Raw genomic sequence first — 20,689 nt, 5'->3', positions numbered from 1 at the left:
AGCTAAATTTGGGGTGGGGGGAGTGGAGGGGGAGGGAGGCCCTGCGGAGAGACCAGGAATCTCCCTCTGAAATGGCTAATGCTGGCTGGCTGGCTATAGCTCATTCACCGTGCCCGCTGCCAAGCCATGTGAAGGTACAGATGTCTCTACTGACACCCTCCAAGTTGTCTCTTTGTGTTTCTACCTCTCTGGTTTTTATCACTCCCACTTTACCACTGGTGAATCCCGCTCTATTTGTGTGTGTGGCTGGCAGGTGCAGTCGAGAGACAAAGGGAGGGAGGAGCCGACCAGCTGCGGAGGGGGCGGGCTGTCCTTCCTCCCGCCTGCAGTACCTCCTCTGAGCCCAATTTCCACCACTTCACATCCCCACACGCCTTCCGGGCTTTGCCAGGACCTCTCGAGGCCCACACGAGTACCTGTCCACAGGGCCGTCTCTTGGCCAGGCCTCTGGCTCTGCCCTGCTGCTCTGCCTGTGTGGCCCTGGGCAGAAGCTGCCCTGTGTCTTCGGCTACCTTTCCTCATGGACCATGTCTTCCTCTTCCCATCCTGGGGACCAGCCTAGACTTCCCACAACATTATAGCCATATTTGTGGCCCTCATGTGAAGAGAGCCCAACAGACACTTGTGGCCTGACTGATTGGTTTTCCCAGCCAGGCCACCAGTCGCTTCCCGGCCAGTCTGGCTCCTCATTTGATCGCCTTCCCCAGCCCCCCACTCTGAGGAGGCCGCGGCCAGATTCACGTCAGCAGCTGCTCCCACTGCGGGCTGTGGTTTTGGTGAGCTGAGTTTTAGGCCTCTCATCTTTATGGGAAGCCTGCCCAGCGCCGGCCTGATTAGAATTGGATGGTGGCAATAAAGGTCTCCCTTCCCTTCCAGTGGGGCTGAGTGTGTAGCCGAGCACTGCCAGAGTTGGCCACACGCGGTAGCGGGCTTCCTTCCTGGGGCCTCTGGTCACTGTCTGCAGCTGTGTGGTAGGTCCGCTCGGCTCCGGTTACCCCGACGGGACTGAAGTCAGGCTCTTGCTTTGCCGGGGCCTGGGTAACTAGGTGAGGTTAGGTGCCCACTCCTTGCTCTTCTTTGGGAGCAAGCATCTGCGGGAGAGCCAGACACCTGTGTGCGGTGGGTCCTGATGTGACAGCTGTCTGTCGGGAGGACGGCCACTGCTGGAGCGAGGGCACCTTCCAGTGAGAAAATGCACCTTCTGCCCAAACAGAAGTTGGCTTTATTGATCTATTTATCTTTAAAGAATGAGAGAAGGAAGAAAAAGATGAAGAACGTTAGAGGTCAGAGTCTGAGAGAGCCCAAGACTGAGATGGAGACAGAAGGAGCGTCAGAGAAGAACAGACACTGAAATGCAGAAAGACAGTGAGCAGCAGATAGGCAGAGAAGGAGGGGGAGACCGCAAGGAGAGAAGTACTGAGAGCGGGAGAGGGAGGCCAAGAGAAGCCGGTGGCAGCATTGCTTACGGATTTATTGATCTCTGAGTTATTCACAATTCATTCCTGGTATCAAGTACTTACCAGTCTCTAAAGTACAGTCTTAATGTAGATATCCATTTAATAATAATAATAGGATTTTTTGAGCAATTGCTGTGTGCCAAGTACTGTGCTAAGTCATTTAACATGACCTCTTTTAATTTTTATGACAGTCCCATGAGGGTGCTATCATTATCCTCATTTTATACAAGAGGAACAGGTGCTCAGAATGGGGCCCATGGGTAGCTAGGAAGAGCCGGGACTCTGACCTCAGGTCTGTGGGATCCCATGTGACACTGCTTTTTTCTCTTCCATTTGATCTCATGCGGTCCTCTTTCCCCAAACTGGCTTCCCCCCCAACCCTTTTTCACCTCCCCCCAAACTCCCCCCGCCGCCACCGCCACTCTGCCGTAGCTCTGTGCTTTCTTCCTGCCAGCTCACAGACTCACTGTGAAAGCCTTTCCTACCTCTGTGTACCATGGTGTGTTTCTAGAGCCTTTCCCAGGCAGTGATTCTGTGAGCACATATTATCTTCTACATCCTGTAGAAGGGGAAACTGAGGCTCTGTGAGATTCAGTGACTGCCTAGGGTTGCACTACATGACTTTTAGTTGGTGGAGCCGAGATGCAAATCCACAGAATTCAAACCCAGCACACTCCTACCCTTGCTGGCCACCTCTCTGAGGATCTGTGTTCCTCATAGCAGCCACTCCATCTTGAGCCAAAGGAATGACCAGGGAACCAGAAAGTGATTTGTATTTGGAAGTGAGAGGGGGCTGGTGGTGGGTAGAGAGACGTTGAGGCAGTGAGGGACAGAGTGGGCCCATAGAAACTTCCCTCTGGGAGCTGTAGCCTCTTCCCAAGCAGAGCCTCTGAGTAGTGTCTTAGTGGTTGATTGCTGGTGGCTTCCAGAAAGTGTGCCCTCCAACAGAGTAAAGTGTGAGGAGACCCACTGTTTGGGGGGCATGTGTTAGTGACTGACAAGCCTGATGTCAGGGCAGCATGGAGAGAGCCAGGCATAGCCGAAGGGACCAGGAGCACTGTCTGCAGAGGGTAGGATCCATGCCTTGTAATGTTCCATTTACCTTCTTTAAAGGGAGAGAACTATGAAAGCAAAGGCAGATTTTGTGCTGGTGCTACTTTGCCTCGTGTTTGCAGCAAAAGGCCTGAGTCTCTAAGGCCCCTGACACATTGTCCTGATCTCAGAGCTGGGTGTGCTGAGCCCTCAGAGGGATTAAGCCGTTCCCTCTGCACGGTGGCAGGGAGGGTGGCCGTGGAGGCGCCCCAGCCCCGGTGGGAACAGCAGCGACAACTTGGAGTGGCCTTTCTTGAAGCTCTGGCTGGGTCCTCAGGAAATAACAGCTATCAGAGAAAAGCAAATACCCAAAGAGACAAGCAGCCTGCGTGTAAGTCTTTTCACTCAGAATAAACCAAAAACCAAAAACCTTATGATCAACACAATACCTAGGGGCCACATGGTGTCATAATGTCCGTCTTCCCAGGGTTGCATGAGGCTTTCCACGGCCCGGGGCCCTGGGACAGTCAGCCAACCTACCTGTCAGTCAGCATATCAGACATCTTAAAATGTATCCACAAACCACATCAAGTAGGATACTTTCGCTGTAACGAAGTTAGAAACAACGGTTATATTTTTAATAATGTTGCGTTTTATTAATAAAGTATTCATGTTGGTCTTAGGAGAGAAACTTGATTATATTGATAGATAACTCTGTGTGTTGAGCCACATCTGACTGGCTGACACAGGGTTAAGTTTTATGGATGCTGAATTAAATATCCATTTTGATTTTGCAGTTTCTTTTATGTGTCGGACCCAGCCTACTTTTGTTTTTGTGGGACAACGCACAACTTGTAGGCACGGGCACTGAGACTTTGGCGCCCAGCGGACAGTCTCTACCGTCCCTTCCCACCTCCCATTCCCAGAAAGAAGGAGAGAAAGAAGGAGGCTACTTCAGTGACTTGATATGTACTTTCTAGGCCTAAATCATACTAGGTTCTCAGGTCCCCCGATTTCTTCTTTGGTGTTGCTTTTATGACTATAAAATGTAGGAAGTGTTCCCTGAGAAATGTGGAAAATTCCTAAGTGTCCTGAACAGATGATATTAAATCAGTTACCTCGGATCCTTTGGCAGAAGGGAGGATATAAATTCGAAATGGAGTTGTATCAACCAGCTCAGGTTTTCAGAAGTGAGGAGTAAAGACATGGGGAGGGTTGTCTCTTCCAGAGTCTCTGACTAGGATCTTCGTGTGGCTCTGGTGTAACATAGATGCTGGATTCCTCCCCCTGCTCCAAAGAAGAGACTCATGCTGAATGCAGCCATGACAAAGGTACCAATATCGTGCCCCAGTGGAGCAGAGTGAGGAACTGACTTGGGTGACAGGAGCTGAGTTTGTACAAAGAGAAGAAGGCTGGAGAAAACCCCTCTGGGCCAAGGGGTCTGGCTCACCCAGACATGCAGGAAGGGTCTGGTCTATGGAAACAGGAAGCCACTCTGCCATGTGAGGACACCATGGCTTCCTATGGACAGGACTGAGGCTGGTCTCTGGCTATGCTGCCAAAAGGAGGGCATCAGGTCTGGCTTCCCAAGCGCCACTTCAAGGAGGGGGCTGCTACCCAACTGGGAAACTCTATCAGCAAGTTGAGTGGGAACCTGTAGGGGAGAGGGAAAGGAAGGAACGTTTGGCTATCCTCAACCACGGTGATTTACCTGACGTAAGGGAAACTAAAATAAAGCATCATGAAATTGTGACAGGCCCCATTAACATGACATACTCATTAAGAGCTCTGATAACTACTGATATTTAAAGAAGAAAAAAGATACCCTCACAAAAAGACAGGAAGAGATTTACTGCAGGCAAAGAAACTATAGGTCCCTCGAGATGACTGACACAGGAGAACAAAGGAGGTCTTGAAGGTGGCTGCTCCAATCAAGATGAGAGCCAGGTCTCCAGGGTTGGGCGTGGTACTTCCGAAACCAGGAGAAGCATCTTTGGGGTCGTGCCTGGCTTTTCTCTACTAAGCGAGTAGTGCATCCAACCAGAACCTGCTCTTTGTTAATGGGATGGAATCCCCTTTCCATACTAAAGTTGAGATTCTGTAAAATCTCGGAGTTATTGGAAAGAGGGAAGGCTTTTTTGTGCCTGATGCATTACCATAAAATGACACTGTCTTACTCCTTATTGCCTAATTAGTAATATTGTACTTCTATGGGAAATGGTGTGTTTAAACATTGCCAATCGATTTAAACAAAAGATTTCAAAATACTGTAGGATGGAGCACGGTGAAACACTCCTGCCAGCCCGCACTCTCCTAGGGTAAGGGTTTTGTCATTTCAAGGTATGCCTGCACAATGGGAACCTAGCAGAAGAGGAGAAACTTTGCTCAGCACTCGGCTTCCTCATCCAGCCCATGATTTCCAGCCCTTCCCTTTCCTTCATCCAGGGCTTAGCTGGGCCTAGGGCTGGGCTGGTGTTTTTTTTAGTTAAAAGTGTTCAGGGTAGTACAGACCCCGCTGGATGTTGGGCTCAGCTGGGATCTACCATTCATTTATTTCCTTCTTCAGTATATACTTAGTGAGGACATATATAAACTCTGTGTCCTAGGTGTGAAAACGATAGAATGAGAATAATATAGGTCCTTTCCTTGAGGAGGTCAGCCCAGTGGGAAAGCAGATGTTTTTGTGGAAAACTGAAATATAAGCTGGTCAGCAAGGAGGATGGTAGAGAAGTGAATGAATTTCATGGCAGCCTTGAGATTCTGTAATGAATACGCCCCAACTGTTGGTGGCTTAACAGGATAAAGTTTTATTTCTTACATCACAGCCCAACTTAGATTGGTGGGGTGGTGATGGGACATTCAGGGATCCAGCGTTCTTCTGTTTCATGGCTGTGCCATCCCCTTGGGCCTGGAAATTTTCCCCTGTATTCCCTGACTCTGGCTGACAGATAAGAGATAAGAAAGGGCATGGAGGGCTGCACCCAAAGTGTTAAGGTCCAGGTCTAGAGGTGGCGCTCATCATTTCCTGCATGTGGCAATGGCTCAAACGCAATTCTGGGAAATAGGGTCTGGTTCTGTCCTCATGTGGAGGCGGAATGGTTTGGTGAGCATTAGTGTCCTATTCAGTGCAAGGAGCAACTTGCCCACCCTGGGAAGTCAGAGCGGCTCCCGGAGAGGTGAGTACTGAGGGTGCAGAGGGTCTGCCTGGTGAAGATGTTGAGTGCTGGGTGCTGGGAGGGAGCAGTGGTGTGAGAAGAGTATTTCAGGGAAAGGAAGTGGAAGTAATTGGATGTGTCTTCAGATAGAGCTGGATTTAAATATCGGCCCACAACTAGCAACGATGTGACCTTGAGCCCGGTCCCTGTGTGTCCCAGGTGTTAGCTTCAGCCCTTCATCCTATGTCCTCTCCCAGGTTGTGGACATTGCCTAGGGACTTGCCTTCCCCAGCCCCCACTGGCCCCAGTGTCAACGCCATCACTCTCTCCGACTGTACCCTTCTCTCTGCTTTGGACAAACTCTGACGTGGACCTGTTCGCCTTTGATTTGTACACACACACCCACACACTCTCTCTCTCTCTCTCTCTCTCTCCATTCTCACACAAGGTTTTTGTGAGTATATCCGCCTGTACTCAGGTTTTGGGAAGCTCAAGGGAGTTCACATCATTGTAATGTGAATATAAGTGTTTGAAATTTCTGGGGTTAAAAAGCCCTCCACACGTTTTTGCCTACCCAGGTCTTAGGGTTTTAATATATTTCGTGCCCTTTCTCCTTCTCCCCCTGTGCTGCCCCCAAACTGCTTGAACGCACTCTCCCCATTTGCATTACACAGAGCAGTCTGGCTCCATCTCGTCCCATCCCTAAGCTCAGCCCAGAGCCGCCTTCTGCACATCCACTTCTGTGCCTTCCCACACAGTGGGCTGTAGCCGTTCCTTCCCACATGAGGAGCTTTAATGGGGTTTCAACCCCACCTCCTTGGACAAGGGAAATGGGGTGGTAGAGAGATTCATTTCCCCATTTCTTTAAAGGCAGAAGCAGATGGGGCCAATTTTTGTTTTAAGTAAATTTTCTTTCTTTTATATACAATTTCACTAAAGGTCAAATGGGACTGTTGCCACAACAATTGCAACGTTCTTGAGAGAAATAAGATAATAGATGAAAATGTGTCATGCGGTGCCTGGCACATAGTAGATCTTCAGTTAAAACACAGCTGTCCTGTCCTCTCCCACCTGCCCTCAGAGTCACAGGGTATTAAAAGGCACAGTGCTGTGTGGTCAGTGATGGGGCATCTCAAGGGGCAAGTGTGTGAGGGGGAGGAGTGAGAGACGGAGCTGCAGAGGGGGAGTGGGGCCAGATAGCTTCATGCTGTGCCTTTATCCTCTGCATTCAGAAGTCAGAACTTAGCACATTAGATATAAATGGGAGGTGAACCTTTGTAAGTAGCCGTTTCAGCAGAAATCTTTTTACTACGATTCACGATGTGGCTCCAAGTAGATTTAAATTTGCGGAGTGCCCACAGGAGAAGCGGGTCATGGCTCTAGGCTCCACACCTGCAGTGAGGGTGGCACGTTGCTTTCTCCTCCCAGGTGTGTGGCGGCTTACAGGCCCTGCCTGCAAGACTGGTCGGAAACTTGTTACCCTGTGGAGCTGGTTTGCATGAGACGTCCTGCAGGGGAGAGGCTGACAAAGCTGGAAGCTGGAGGGGCCCTGTACTCCTCCAGCAGGCCGCTGGTTTCGAGAGCGCTGCACCTTTACTTCTCTTTAAGAGAGAAGAGAGCCACAGGCCAGCTGGGCCGTTGAAGTGTCAGGCCAGGGCCACAGGGACCTGCCATGTCCGCAGTCTCTCAGAGCTACAAGGGGCCAGGCCCACCCAGCAGAGGGCCTTCTCCTGCCCCGGCCTTGACAAGTCTTTGGGCCATCCAGCCTCTGCCCAACACCTCTGGGAATGGAAATCCATAATGGTGAGAAAGGTTTTTCTTAGACTGACCTTCCTTTAGCGTCTACCTGCTGCACTTCATTTTGCCATCTGGAGGGGAAAAAAACGTATTCTCTCTTCCTCAGGACATCCTTGTTGATTTCAAAGACCACAGCCATGTGCCTCTTGGTCATCTTCCCTTAAGCGAGCCATCGCTTCACTGCACCCTCTCCCCCCAGTCCTGGCCACCTCATCTGAACTCTGCTGTTTGCCTTGGACCCACAATTCCCCAGTCCTACCTGGCCCCAGGGATAGGAGGCTGTTGCTTCCTGTTAATGGCCACTCATTTCCATCAGGGTAGCCTGAGATTACATGCTGCCTTCCTTCTCCCTCTTCCTCCTCCCATCCCTCCCCCTACCCTTCTCCTGGTCCTCTCCCTCCCTCCTCCTCCCCCTCTCCCTCCTCTTTGTCCTCCCCCCTCCTTCCTCCTTGTCCTCCCCCTCCCTCCTCCACCTCCTCTCCCTTCTCCTTGTCCCCCTCCCTCCTCCTTCCACATCACATTGTTTACTTGTATTGAACTTTCAGGCAACTGAATGCCTCAGTCATTTTTCATATGTGCTGGTAAGCTTTGTTTCTCCCTTTCTGTCTGCGAACAGTTCCTTCTCTTGGAGATTTCCTGATAAATGTTTCTTATTGACACACTCTGCCCCTTTTCGGGCTTCTTTGCTTGTTTGTTCCCCCCTTCCCCTTTCCTGCTCTGTGATAGTCTAATTTTCTTTCCCACTAGTAATGCCGTGTTTCAGTGATTGGAAGAGTTTGGGGCCTCATCTATTTTGCCCATGAACACTTATTCCCCCTCTGACTCTCTCACATTTTCCCACGCAGGCTCACTCGTTCCCTGAGCCCTGACCCTGCCGTCGAACCCCATGGGAGGTGTCCCTGGGTTTCTTGCCCTCAGGCTCATCAGGTTCTCCCCTGCATCCTGCACTGGGATATCTGAAAATTCCACCCCTGGGGAAAGTAGGAGCACTTTCCAAACAAAGGTCCTGTAAGGACACTTGGGGACACTTTATTCCCAAGAGCAAACACTGACTAGGATGTCTTTTTGGCTATGATGGGATCTGGTAGAAAAGTTTGAAGTTACCAAAATAGAGAATATGTTCTGATGTCTTGCAAATGAACCAAATACACTTCCCTTAATGGAAGAAGAGTTGTGTGTGTGTTTTTAAATCACTGATAATAATAGCAGGGATGACAGTAATACTCATTACGGGCCTGGCACTGTGCTCTGTGTTGTACACACCTTTGTCCTGTAGTCCAGACAGCAACTCATGAGGAGTGGGTGTGCCGATCTCAAAGCCTTTGGGGGGTGGTGTCCTCAAACCTGCCCTGATCACATGGCTGGAGAGCAGAGCCAGGGTCAGACCCTCCCTGTGGAGGCAGGGACTCAGAACTAGGAAGTCATGGTTTCCCACAGGATAGTAGGGATAGTAGGGAGGATAGTAGGGAGCACAGTGCTTGGGATCGTGGCCACGCCACTGTTGCTGCCACTCTGGGCCTCAGTTTCTCCTGTGGTAAAGATGGGATTGGATTAGATGTGCTTGAGACTGTTACCAGCTACATATGTCTGTGATTTGACATCTCTGTCATTTCAGAGCCAGCTTCCTTTGGGAAACATTGTTGTCACAAGAAAAAAATTGCCCTCTATCAAAATGTTTTCTTGTCTTGGACAAAGTGAATGGGGTTAGTGCCAAAGATAGGAAAACATTACTACAGGATATGGGGGTAGAGATGAGGGTAAGGGGGGGTGGATGGGATCGCATCTGAAACTGAATAGAGACATAGTTCTTAGGGAGCCACAAGATTATACATTTGATTCTCTACCCTGCAATTCAAGCCTGCTAGAGATAGTGAATGTCAAACTGGTAAGGGTCCTCCTCTTGGCCCCGAACTCAGAAATTTTTGTGACAGGTTAGGAGGGGTCCCCAGCACCATTTAGCTCACCCCTTCATTTTATGTCAGTGGAGCTCCCAGCCCTTGGAAGACAGAGACCTCTGAGATCATCTGGCCCAAGCTCCCAGAGAATTTAGATTGGGTGGGCCCCCGGGTGTACCACCCCTGGTACTTGTGTCTTCAAGAGCAGGCTGTGGTAGAGCAGGGCTTTCTTCTGGAATATGGAACTCATAAGACTCTTTCAGCCTCTTTTCTGACAGCTCATCTACCAGAGTGACTGGATGCAGTACAGTTGGGACAAGCAGTCCAGAGCCCTGCTGTTTTTTCAGGAAGCCCCTCTTGTCCGTCTGCCCTGAAGACCTGTGTTTGCCAGCTCACTCTACAGTTAACACCTTCTTAGTAGGAATTAATGAGTCCAGGGTTCTTTGCTACTTCTCAGGTGATAAACTGTGATAAAGTATAGTTAAGATTTCCTAGCTTAGATGCAGGAAAAGCCTGCATGAAGTCCCATTGGTAAGAGATGTTGAGTTTTTCATCCAAAAATAATTTCTAGACAGTCCCCAATTTTTGAAGGTTGGTGTTTTAAACATAGAAAATTGTAAATGGCATTTAGATTTCCAGGCTGGCCTGCTTAACCCATAACACAGCTGAAACACTCCCTATTACCATGAATCATAATAGAAAATAATATTTCTGCAAATGAAGAGTATAGAATTGCAGTTGCAGACTCCCTATGTCTTGAACCACTTTTGGAAGGCCGTCAGCAGTCCCAGCCAGAACATAAACACATTTACACTGAAGTGTAAAAGCAGGATGTCCGATTAATCTTTGCTCTGATAAGAGGGAAGTGAGGAGGGAGCGAGAGGTTCCTGGAGATCTCTGGCCTCAGCTGGGGAAGCAGCAAGGAGAGAGGAGCATTTGAGGGCTCTTGTATATGCAACCCTTACGGTCTCCCACCAGCCTTTCTTTCTGGTTCTTCTAAATATCACGTGGGCCAGCAGGTCCAGAGTTGATAGGAATGAGGTGGGTAGCAGGCAGGGAAGACTCTAGGGCTTCTGTAGCTTTGAGCAGAACAGAACCTGTTGGCAGCCTGTCTTCTGGTTCAGAATGGATGAGCCGGCCTGCCCCGCAAAACATCTTCTGGTCCTTTCCAGGTCAGCAGTCCCACATCTACCAGTCCATCCAGAGCTGGCTTTCTACCAGGCACAGGCTGGCCAAAGCACCCCTTCCTCCAGGGGCACCATACTGTTCTAAGATAGGAGCTAAAGCTGTCAGAACAAGGAGACTGCAGTAAGGTCCCACTGCAGCCCAGACTGGGCACACTCTGCCCTTAGGAAATTTAAATCCCTCCACTCAGATCCCCTCTCTCTGCCTCTCTCCCTCCATTTCCTCCCCTTCCCACCCCATCTCCCCCCCCTCCCGCACTCCCCCCTCTCTCCTCCCCATCTGTCCTTCCTCTCTGTCCCTCTTCCCTCCTCCCTCCTCCTCCCCCTCTCTCCCTCTCCTGCTTCCCTGCATCATGCATTTACTAACACTACTCACTGACCATTGGAAATGCCCAATTAAATCCTGACTGCTGTGTAACTTAAATTCAAATTGTACCCCAGGAATTCTGACACAGACTGTGTTTCCCATTGATTTAAAAAATTAAGACTCAGTGATATAATGTAATTCATTATTATGTAATAAAAGCCTATTATGGATTGTAATTTTTCAGTGACTAACTCGATTTTACTTATTAGTGTTCATTTAAATCTTAGCTTATTATATGTTCAATATTACAAGTACTAGAACCATTTTTCTTCAAAAATCAGCCATTCAGATTTTTTTCATCAATTTAGACAAGACTTTCTTTCTTCCTCTTCCTCCAAAAACATTCAGATAAGTGAAGTTTTCCTACATTTAAATCGGTGAATGAATAGGACCAAACAGGAGGGTGATTAATTTTAGAACCAGAAGCACCAAACTGAAATGAATTTTTATTAATTTCAAAATCTGACACTCCAAGGACCCTCTAGTAGAACCCGAGCTTTTGTAAGTAGCCACCCAGTGAATTGGTTCAGTGCAGAAACGGACCTGTATCTAGAAATGCAACTTTAAGATCATTTCCAAGCCAAGCTGCAGTTTCATTAGGAATGTTCCCTGATTTACATTTTCTGGGTTTAGTAAATTCAATTCAAATTTATTTCCTCCTAAATGAATTTTTACTACCGGAAGGTCCTTGTATGGAAATTATCTTCTGTCATTATGTGGTTTGGTGCCTCAGAGGATGAGATGGCCTTGAAACCGGGGAGTGCTGGCCATGGCGTGGAGAGGACCCCCGGTTACCTTTCAAGGCTGCATCTGCACCTGTCCAGGGCTGAGACAGGAGGGAAGGGCACCCTCAGGAAGGAAGGTGCTTGTGTTTGTGCCTTTGTCCTTTTAGGGCAAAATACCTCCATTTGGCAGTTCAGCTGAACGCATCTTTGAAGGCAGCTGGGGAGCTGCCTGCCTGTCTTCCTCCCCACATGGCCCTGTCGCCACCCCTGCTTCCCTCCAGGGAAGTGGCTTCTGAGGAGGTTGCTGAGGTGGGCTGCTCTCTGTTGAACCAGAAGCCTCCCCTCGGAGGCTATTGAGATGTGTTCCTCAGGCATGAGGATGACTCACCATTTCAAGATCCCTTACAAATCCGAATACTGTAGGTCCTGCACGTGTGCTGGGGGTGCTCTCAGCATCACTGAGTTTCTCCATTGCCAAATTGTGAAGACTTCAGTTTTAAGAAACAGAAATTGAACCAAATTTGGTAGATAAGGTAAATTCCTACAGCGTCTTTGATAGAAGCGCTTCATATTCTCCTCTGCAGCTCTCCGGCTGCACGAGGGCAAGGCAGTCAGAGGTGGGCGGGTGGGAAGGTCAGACAAGGGATCCTGGAGTGAAGGGAAAAGGACAGAGAACCTGCCCGCCAAGCACTGTTGTCCAGGGCTGCGGTGGCTGGCATTCATTTTGACAAGGCCATCAAGAGGTGGCATGAAGAGCAGCATATTTATTTTATGTGATTCTTAGTTTTCAAGGTGAGGGATGCATTTGGATGTACTCTTAATTGTTCTTAAGCATATATTATAGGCTATCATCCAAAACTCTTTTCTAAACTTTTCCTGAAGCAAGTATTTTAGCTCTTGTAAGTTAGGTATATAGCTGCATAAAAGCGTGTCTCCTGATACTTGCTGTTTGTCCCTTTTGACCTTCGCCAAGTGGCTCCAGATTGTTCTGTCACCACATCGTGCCCATCATCTCCTGAGGGATGTCCAGGTATGGACCTTCCTGATCCTTCCTGCTCTGTCATCTTCAGTGAGCTGCCCTGACATTACAAGATGGCTATAGCCGTTTCAGGCTTCCCAGGCAGAAGCAGCAATGTCCAGGGGACTGGAGGCCTCTCTCCCCTGAGTGTCCCTTAAGAGCAAGGAAGCTGCTCCCAGAAGCGTCCAGCAGACTCTGCCATGGCTCATTGGCCAGGAGTTGGTCAAGTGTCCCTTTATCAAGGAGAGTGCAATTGTCTTGACCAGTTGAGATGAATTAGGACTTAGCTCCATCCCTGGAAGAGGGTTGTCACAACCAAACAGAATCTGGGCCTTTCCAGCCAGGGAGAAGGAGCAATGGCTTTTGGGCAGCCAGTGATGCCAATTTCATCATCAATCTTCCTGGACTCAGAGAGTACTGAACACCTATTAATTTATTTTAAGAGTTCAGCTTTTTTTAAAAATTTATTTATTTTAGAGAGAGAGAGAGCACGAGCAAGGAGAGGGGTGGAGGGACAAGCAGACTCCCCCCTAAGTACGGAGCCCAGTGAGGACTCAAGGCTCGAGCCCGTGACCCTGAGATCATGACCTGAGCAAAATCGAGAGTGGGCCACTTAACCGACTGAGCCACCCAAGAGTTCAGCTTTTCATTGAACATGTTACAGAAGATGTTTAGTCGAGAAGACCAAAGCCCATGTCATCATCAGACTCTTCCAAGTCTTCTTCCTTCCTTCCAGCTCCTTCTCCTCAGCTGTGGCAGCCGTGGTGGAGGGAGCGGAACCTCCTGTTGGGGCAGCAGCAACTGCTGGGGCAGGTCCCCCAGCCCCTCTCTTGCAGATGAGGCTCCTGATGTTGACGTCGGCCAGGGCCTCTGCAGACAAGCCTGGCCACAAAGGTTCAACACTTCACCCGCTGCTTTAGTGAGGGCATTGATCTCATCCTCCATGACTGTCACCTTATCGTCATGCAGGATGAGGGCCGAGCAGATGCAGGTGAGCTCTGAGAAGGAGGCCATGGCGTGGGTGCTCTGCTGGTCTGCAGGTGAAGCGAGGGCCTCACCCCAGCGCGGCCTTATCTCCCTCAGAAGGACCGAGCGCCTCAGTCACAACTGAGGAAAGGCAATACTGACCATTTACATTTTCCAAATATTTCATCATGTGCAAAAATATGTGGGTTTTTTTCTCTTTAAGTTATAATGATTAGAGAAATGATTCATTGCTGACCTTGGGCCTCTGCTTCTCCTTGCCTGAGCTGGACAATGTGGACTCACTGCTTTTGATCATTGGGTTGACTGATAGGATTTTAGAGTTGGAAGACCTTTAAGAACATGCAGCTCAATCTTTCCATTTTACAAATAGGGAAACTGAGGCTCATGCTGCGAGGGACCAGCCCAGCGTCTCATAGCTAGTTTAGCTGAACATGCCTGTGATGCCTCACATCTCATTTCGTGTCTTTTTTCTACTTTCACGATGCTTGGTCCCCTTTTCTTCCAGATAATCAGTGCTATTGTGCACTTTTGAGCTTTTCTCCCTGTTTAAACTTGCCTAAGAACTAAAGAACTAGGTAGCAGTCATTTATAGCCCAGCATGAATATTAGATATTTCATATTTTAAGTCTTCTCTTGAATCATTTAAAGGCATTTCAAGCATTTATTAACAGGCATGAGAATTATTTTGAGGGTAAGAGAACTTCGATTCTCTTATTGGTCCTTCAGAATCACACCAGTGTCCTGTCTGCCTTCTTCGTCCTGGAAGGCATAACCGTCTCCGCAGCCACAGCAGAGAAGAGAAAGGGACCTTGCTTCGCATGGGAAAAGCATCCTGCCTGACACCATCCTTAGACCCTTCATTTAATCTAAAAATTTTTTGTGAGTTAAGTACAAGCTGTGTTGTTTTCTCTGTAAGCAGAGGGTGAGGGGAGGTGCATGGATATGGGCCACAGGCCCTGAGAATGCTCCAAGGCCCACAGATGAAGATGTGTGTCTGACAGAGTCCCCCATGGCCCGCCATCCAAGGTAGACTTCTCTTCTCCTTAAAGAGATGCCTTGTATCTGGAAATCTCAGTGCCCCATCGTAGAAGGCGAGGAAGCTTATTTGTACTACAAAAGTTTTGAGGTTTGTTTTTTTTTTTCCTATGCAGAAAAAATCATCATGGGGATCCCACGAAAGGAGTAGTTAGAATATTTACCCTGGAGTATCTATCCTGGTGTGTTTAGAAAGCAATTTGATTTCCACACTGAGCACTGTATAAAGTGAAACATATGTGGTCTTTCCCTTGAAGGGACATGCCTCCGACTGAACTCTTCAAACCATCAGGTCAGAGAAGCAACACGCTACTACCAAGAAGGTGGTGTAGGGTCCTGTGTCTACAGTCCTGTCTCTGAGCTGTCCCCCCCAGTGCTACTGAGGGCTGTGGTTACTGCCTCATCTTCTCCCCCTTCTGGTAGCTCTCGGTCAGGGCTGGGGTGTTTAGGCTGAGGGGCATTCTCACCCATTGCAGGGTGTTTAGGACCCTTGGCTTCCCCCACCACCCACCAGAAGTACCTCTGCTCACCTCTGACTGGCTCCTCGGGGACAGGCTGCTCCTGGTGGAGAAGGTCCATTTGACACAGAACCAACTAGGAAGTTAGAATTCCGGGGCCTGGCTTAGTCATACTGTGCAAGCCTGTCCCTTCCTCTGTTTTTAGGGCCGTTTTCTGACTCTAGTGGAAGAGGACACTTCTTTTTGTTCACCTGACTGCTGACACATTATAGTGTCAGTTAGCAAACAAATGAAATAAACATTGATTATCATCCTCCCCACTTCTCTTCTCCCTGCACACCCATGGGCCTTTCACTCCTGTGTTCTGGACACATTTTTCACACCAGAAAGATTGCTAAACAGAGCCCAAGGGAGTAGCGCGGGGTATTGTGACTGGAAGACCTTCACAGCAGGTCTGCTTCTTACCAAATCTCAGGGCGCAGAGCCCCGGGGTCTGTCCTTCGGTGCCTAGGCGGGCATGTGACGTCTGCACAACCACCACTTCAAAGGGGGGTGCGGGGTTAGGGAGGCTTGGCAGTTTCTTGGACATCAAGCAGTGCTTGCAAAACAAATTTGATGAGTTATGAATGAATCAGAACCAGACGAGTTACATTTCTCTCAGAATGCATATTTAAAACTTTCTACACACACACCAGAGAACATTCGTCCGTTCCCAGAGGATGGGGGTCTTGGCCATGTGTCCTGCAGGGTTTGTGAAGCCAGGGTATTTTTCCACAACATATCTGCATCCTCATCACTTCCCTTTCTTTGGCCACCAACCATCCCGGAAGGTCATGCATTTGGGCCCCTTTAAAGGGCTGGGTGAAACCAGGCTTCTGCACACTCAACTGGGAAACCTCTGTGTGTGGAAGTTCAAGGTGCCCTCCCACCCCCACCTTGAGAGGCTGGGTTCTCACATTGCCAACTTAGAGATAGGCTGGTGGAGGCGGGGGTGTTGGAGGTGGCAGGTCGTGGTGGTTACGGGGAGGAGGCCGACAACCCAGAGGCGCTCACTCTTAATTTGGCTTCCTCTTTCTTATCCTTCTATTCAGGTCTCATTAAATGTCACTTCATCTGACAAGTCTTCCCTAAGCTCCTATTCTAAATCCTCTTTCCTGTTATAACCTTTTATCTTGCCCTATATTGCCCTTTTCTCTTGCTCTTGTCTCTTATAGAACTTAAAACAATTAGTAATTATGTATTTATTTCTATGATTGTCTGTCACCCCAGTAGCTGGGTGAGGTTGAGGACCTTGTCTTCTTTCCACTGCAGTATCTCCAGTACTTAGCCCAAGGCTGGCAGGTAAGAAATAGTTGTCAGATCAATAAATGCTGACAGTCTACTCCTCTTGGGTTGGTGATTTTGAATAAGGGGGTAGGCAGAAGGTTTGGTGTACATAGTCTGTGTTGGGGATTAACCTTGACCTGAGGGTGCTCAGGGAGGCAGGAGGGCGAGCTGGACAAACCTGGAACCGCTCCATGTAAATCAGGTAGCCCACTTGAGATCTAGTGCTTCCATCAGAGCGCCATGCGCTGTAGAATCCAGGCCTTGGGATGAGATCCAGAGGGAAGAAGGCCAGTTGACAACTTATATGATGTGAGTGATTTCAGAAGCACAGGGTAGGATTTTCAAAAATAAAATGAGACTCTGGGGGTTGGGAGAATGGCAGTGCCTGGGGGTTGACTGTGCTTCTGACCTCGCAGGAGGCACTATGAATGGAGCAAAGGGCTCAGGCGTTGCACTTAAGCCTGCCTATGATTCTAGATTTCACCACTGACTGCCTGTGTGGCTCTTAGCCAAGTTGTGTATGCAGTCTGTATTTTTACCTGTAAAATGGGGCTAGTGATAACTCCCTCTTTGGGGTGTCATCAGTATTCAGTGAGCTGACATGTGTGCCTACCTCATAACTCAGTGTCCAGTGAGTGTTGGTCCTTAGTTCTTTTTCTCTTTTGAACAGCCAGCATGGCCAAGTTAAGATTTCTCCTGCTCTCCAACCCGGTCTTGTCTCATTTCTATAGTCAGTGATCAGATATACTAACCCTCCGTCCTTTGGTATGTATTGTGCACATGGCATGTACCCATCATTGTGCTAAGGGTGGTAAAGGTTCAGAAAAAACAGGTTTCTCCTACAGAATGTCTCCCCTGTTAACATATTCCTGGGGAAATATATCTTTGCTTCTAATACCTGTGTTTCTTATTTTATAAACAGCTCTGAATAAAGTGGTTTTCAGTTGATAATTTATATAGGTAAAGTATAAATTGATATCCCCCAAACTCAATATAACAATTTAAAGAAAAGTCTAAAATTATCTTTCAAATACAATTGGTGGAACATGAGAAGCATTTGTAGGTGTTTTGTAGAGCCCACTGAGTACCAATAAAGGGGATGTGCTTTGAGGCTGTTTTGGGGCCTAAGAGACGCATGTGACTACATCAAAGGAACATTCTTCCATTCCCCAGGGGAGGAGTCTTGGCCATATGTGTTGGAGGATTTGCAAAGCCAGTGTAATAGCAAAGTAGACCAGACTGCTTTTCCAACCCCCAACACACCCCCAACACACTCTTCCTTTCACTCTTCCTGACTGCCAACCTTCCTAGAAGGAGGTCATCAATTTGGGCCCTTTTAAAGCTCTGGGAGAAACCAGGTGACAGGCTTCTGCACATTCAACTGAGAGATCAGGAAGTGCTATTTTAAACACTTTACATCCTAATGTGATAGTTTATACGATAGTTATGTGCTGTACTTTGCTTACATTTTAGGAAATACATTATAATATATTTTGGTTTGGGGTTGATGTAATGCAACACATTATAATTTTTCCTATTTAAGATAATGGGAAATAGGTTACCATTTCCCACAGAACATCTGACTTTTAGAAACGGATTACCAAAATGTGCCTTTTCCCATGTGGTTCTTATCTTCAAAGAATGTATAGTCTAGTTGGGGAGATAAGACAACAAGAATTGAACTTTCTCATAAGGAACATAACATAAGATGGTGTACAGTTAAATTAGGTGTTGAAGTGTGCAGTCTGGTCTGTTGATTCTGTGGAGATTAGAAAAAGCAGAATCACTTGGGTGGGGGGAGATTCTGGAGAGGTTTCATGGAGGGGACTAGACCTGCAAGGGCTTTAAAAATAGCAGGGCTTTGTTAGGATAGGAATCAACTTATAGGCCATGGCCGTTGGAATGTCAGGCTTTAAAAGTTTCTTCCAATGAACATTCTTTAAATATCTATAATGCACCAGGTACTATGTTAAATATAAAGTGGTAAGCCAAGAAACATAAAACCTTGTACGATGCCAGCCTCCAATCTCTTTATGGAGAAGAATGAGAAGACATGTACATTGAACACACATACACACACACACAGTATAATTCAGATAAAACAGTTGCAACATGCTGAAAGAGAAGGACAGCTAGATAGAGCACTGTTCACAAGAGGGAAGATGATGTCTACCCAAGAGGTCAGCATGGCTTTGGCCAGGATAGCTGTATTAGCTGAGATGGTCTTAAGGCAAGACCATGACTAGGGCTGCACACATTATTAATAGCTGGTCTGGTAACACTCATCAGAATGGATACCACTGGCTAAGAGAGCTGATACAGGGTTCTGGAGCCTTCTGCCCTGCCCGGAATAAACCCTCTGTTTAGCGGATTCAAGGGAGGATCTGGGGGTCCTGATAAAGGGGGTCTGAGTGGTGCAAAGCATTTGGGAAACTTAAGGAAATGGCTGTTTACCAATCAATATGGAGGTGTCTTAATACGTCATGATCAGTTTGTACTTTCCGTACATAGTAGCGGAAGATCAGGCCAAATTGGACCCCTTGGGGTGAGTCCGCCGATGAAGTCAGGTCATCTTCCTCTCCTCACTTCACCCCAGAAAAAAAAAAACGTGTTTCCCACGTAACAGGTATCTTGGTTTTGGGTTTTCTTGTTGTTTGTTTGTTTGAGGTTATTCTACCTGGCTTAACCTGCGGGTCTAACTTAGGGCCTGAGTACCCCCTGCATAGAAATAATGGAGAAACATGGTTCCTTTTCCACCTACTCTGAGCATTTGAGTTACTCTAATCCAAGTGCCCCCACCACCCAAGACCCCTGCCTCAGACCCCTGGACCTCCCCTGCATCTAGCAGATAGAAGATCTATGCCTAGTAGGACAGCGGGCTCCAGAGCCCTGGGCCAGCTCTCCTGGCTGGCGGTATCCATTCTGACAGGTGGGTGATTTTTAAATATTTCTCCCTGGTCCTTAGGCCTTCTAGTAAGAAGCAACCAATCACACTATACCCCACTGAAGTCTTGGTTTGGGGTGGGGTGTATTATAGTTAGAATTGTTTTCCTAAAAACAGTAATCAAATACCTTTAAAAATTCTGTTAAGCATCCATTCTATGTATCAGTATGGTTCAAAAAACCCCCAAATACCAATAATCCTCATGAACCAACACACAAACAGTCGGAAGTGGTCTGTGGATGGTTGTAATAATAAGAAATTCACTGGGAGGAGTCATCATGTGCCTGAAATTTGATGGCTCTGGGAAGACAAATGGTGTCCCATCTGTGTGCATACTTGTATCCGAGAGAGAGAGAGAGAGAGAGAGAGAGAAGGAGACAGAGAGACAGAGAGAAGGAGACAGGGAGAAGGGTGTCTGTGCCGCTCTGTATTTTGAGCATTGTTTCATAAGATTCTTAACTGGCTTGTACCACCATACACACAGTGTTCTATTAGCAGTTGTTTGGCCAAGAATAAAGAATTGCTAATTATATTTTAGAAATACAGTTTAAGGAGCTGAAGTTTAAAATAACTGTCTTGAGCTTCATAAAAGTCATCTCTGGAAACCATCCATGGAAGGATATTTGTACTTTCCGAGAGGGTCTGGTGGGGCAAAAACAGGTCAGGTTTTTCTACATTTCAGTCAGTGTCCTCCTGAAAGGTTACTCATACATTTCGTTCTTTAAAACACTAATTGCCTTGTTTTCCAAGAGCCAAGACCTATCCAGTCCTCCAACCAAATTCTCACCTAAAATCAGAAGGTTTAAATCCAGTTATTTTAAGTGATGCATACTCTTAAAAATATGTGTCTGGTTATGTTGTGTATAAGCAGCTCATATCAGAGATGCAGCAAGTCAAGCTATATAAAATTTAGTAACACATGCCAGAGAGGAGACAGAGAGAGGAGAGAGAGCGGGGAGAGAGAGAGAGACTGACTGATATCCTTATCCTTTCCTCCAGGAGAGGCTTGCGTTTTACTTTTAACCCGTTTCTAAAAATGGCAAATGCAAAGTAAGAAAACAAGTTTATCTGTTGCAGGAAGGAAGGAAGGGCAGGGAGAGGAGTCTGATCTTCAGCTTGGTGTGATTTTATTTTTATCAGACTCTTTTTGCAACAGAACATCTGGAGGGAGTGGCTAGTGCAGAGTCGGGGTCTTACCTGTGTTTTAACGCCTTCCTTAGGGTCATCGTTAGGATTCATTTCACTAGGGCCATGCTGGGAAATATGAACTCTTTAGTTTGGGATGAAGTGGTGATATATGAAAGAGTGT

The 20,689-nt window shown here is 47.6% G+C and overlaps 1 protein-coding gene and 1 pseudogene across 12 annotated transcripts in view; one reads left to right on the top strand and one right to left on the bottom strand.

The window, feature by feature from the left end:
- Positions 1-20,689, top strand: part of CACNA1C (calcium voltage-gated channel subunit alpha1 C) — a 639,879-nt gene that overhangs the window by 127,332 nt on the left and 491,858 nt on the right. The gene's annotated exons all lie outside the window — the stretch shown is intronic.
- LOC103675704 lies at positions 13,302-13,644 on the bottom strand (annotated as a pseudogene).

The sequence above is a fragment of the Ursus maritimus genome, unplaced genomic scaffold, assembly GCF_017311325.1.
Source record: "Ursus maritimus isolate PB19 unplaced genomic scaffold, ASM1731132v1 scaffold_26, whole genome shotgun sequence".
NCBI classification, from domain to species: Eukaryota; Metazoa; Chordata; class Mammalia; order Carnivora; family Ursidae; genus Ursus; species Ursus maritimus.
Note: the sequence above shows the minus strand (reverse complement) of the source record. Positions and strands in the feature narration are given on the sequence as shown.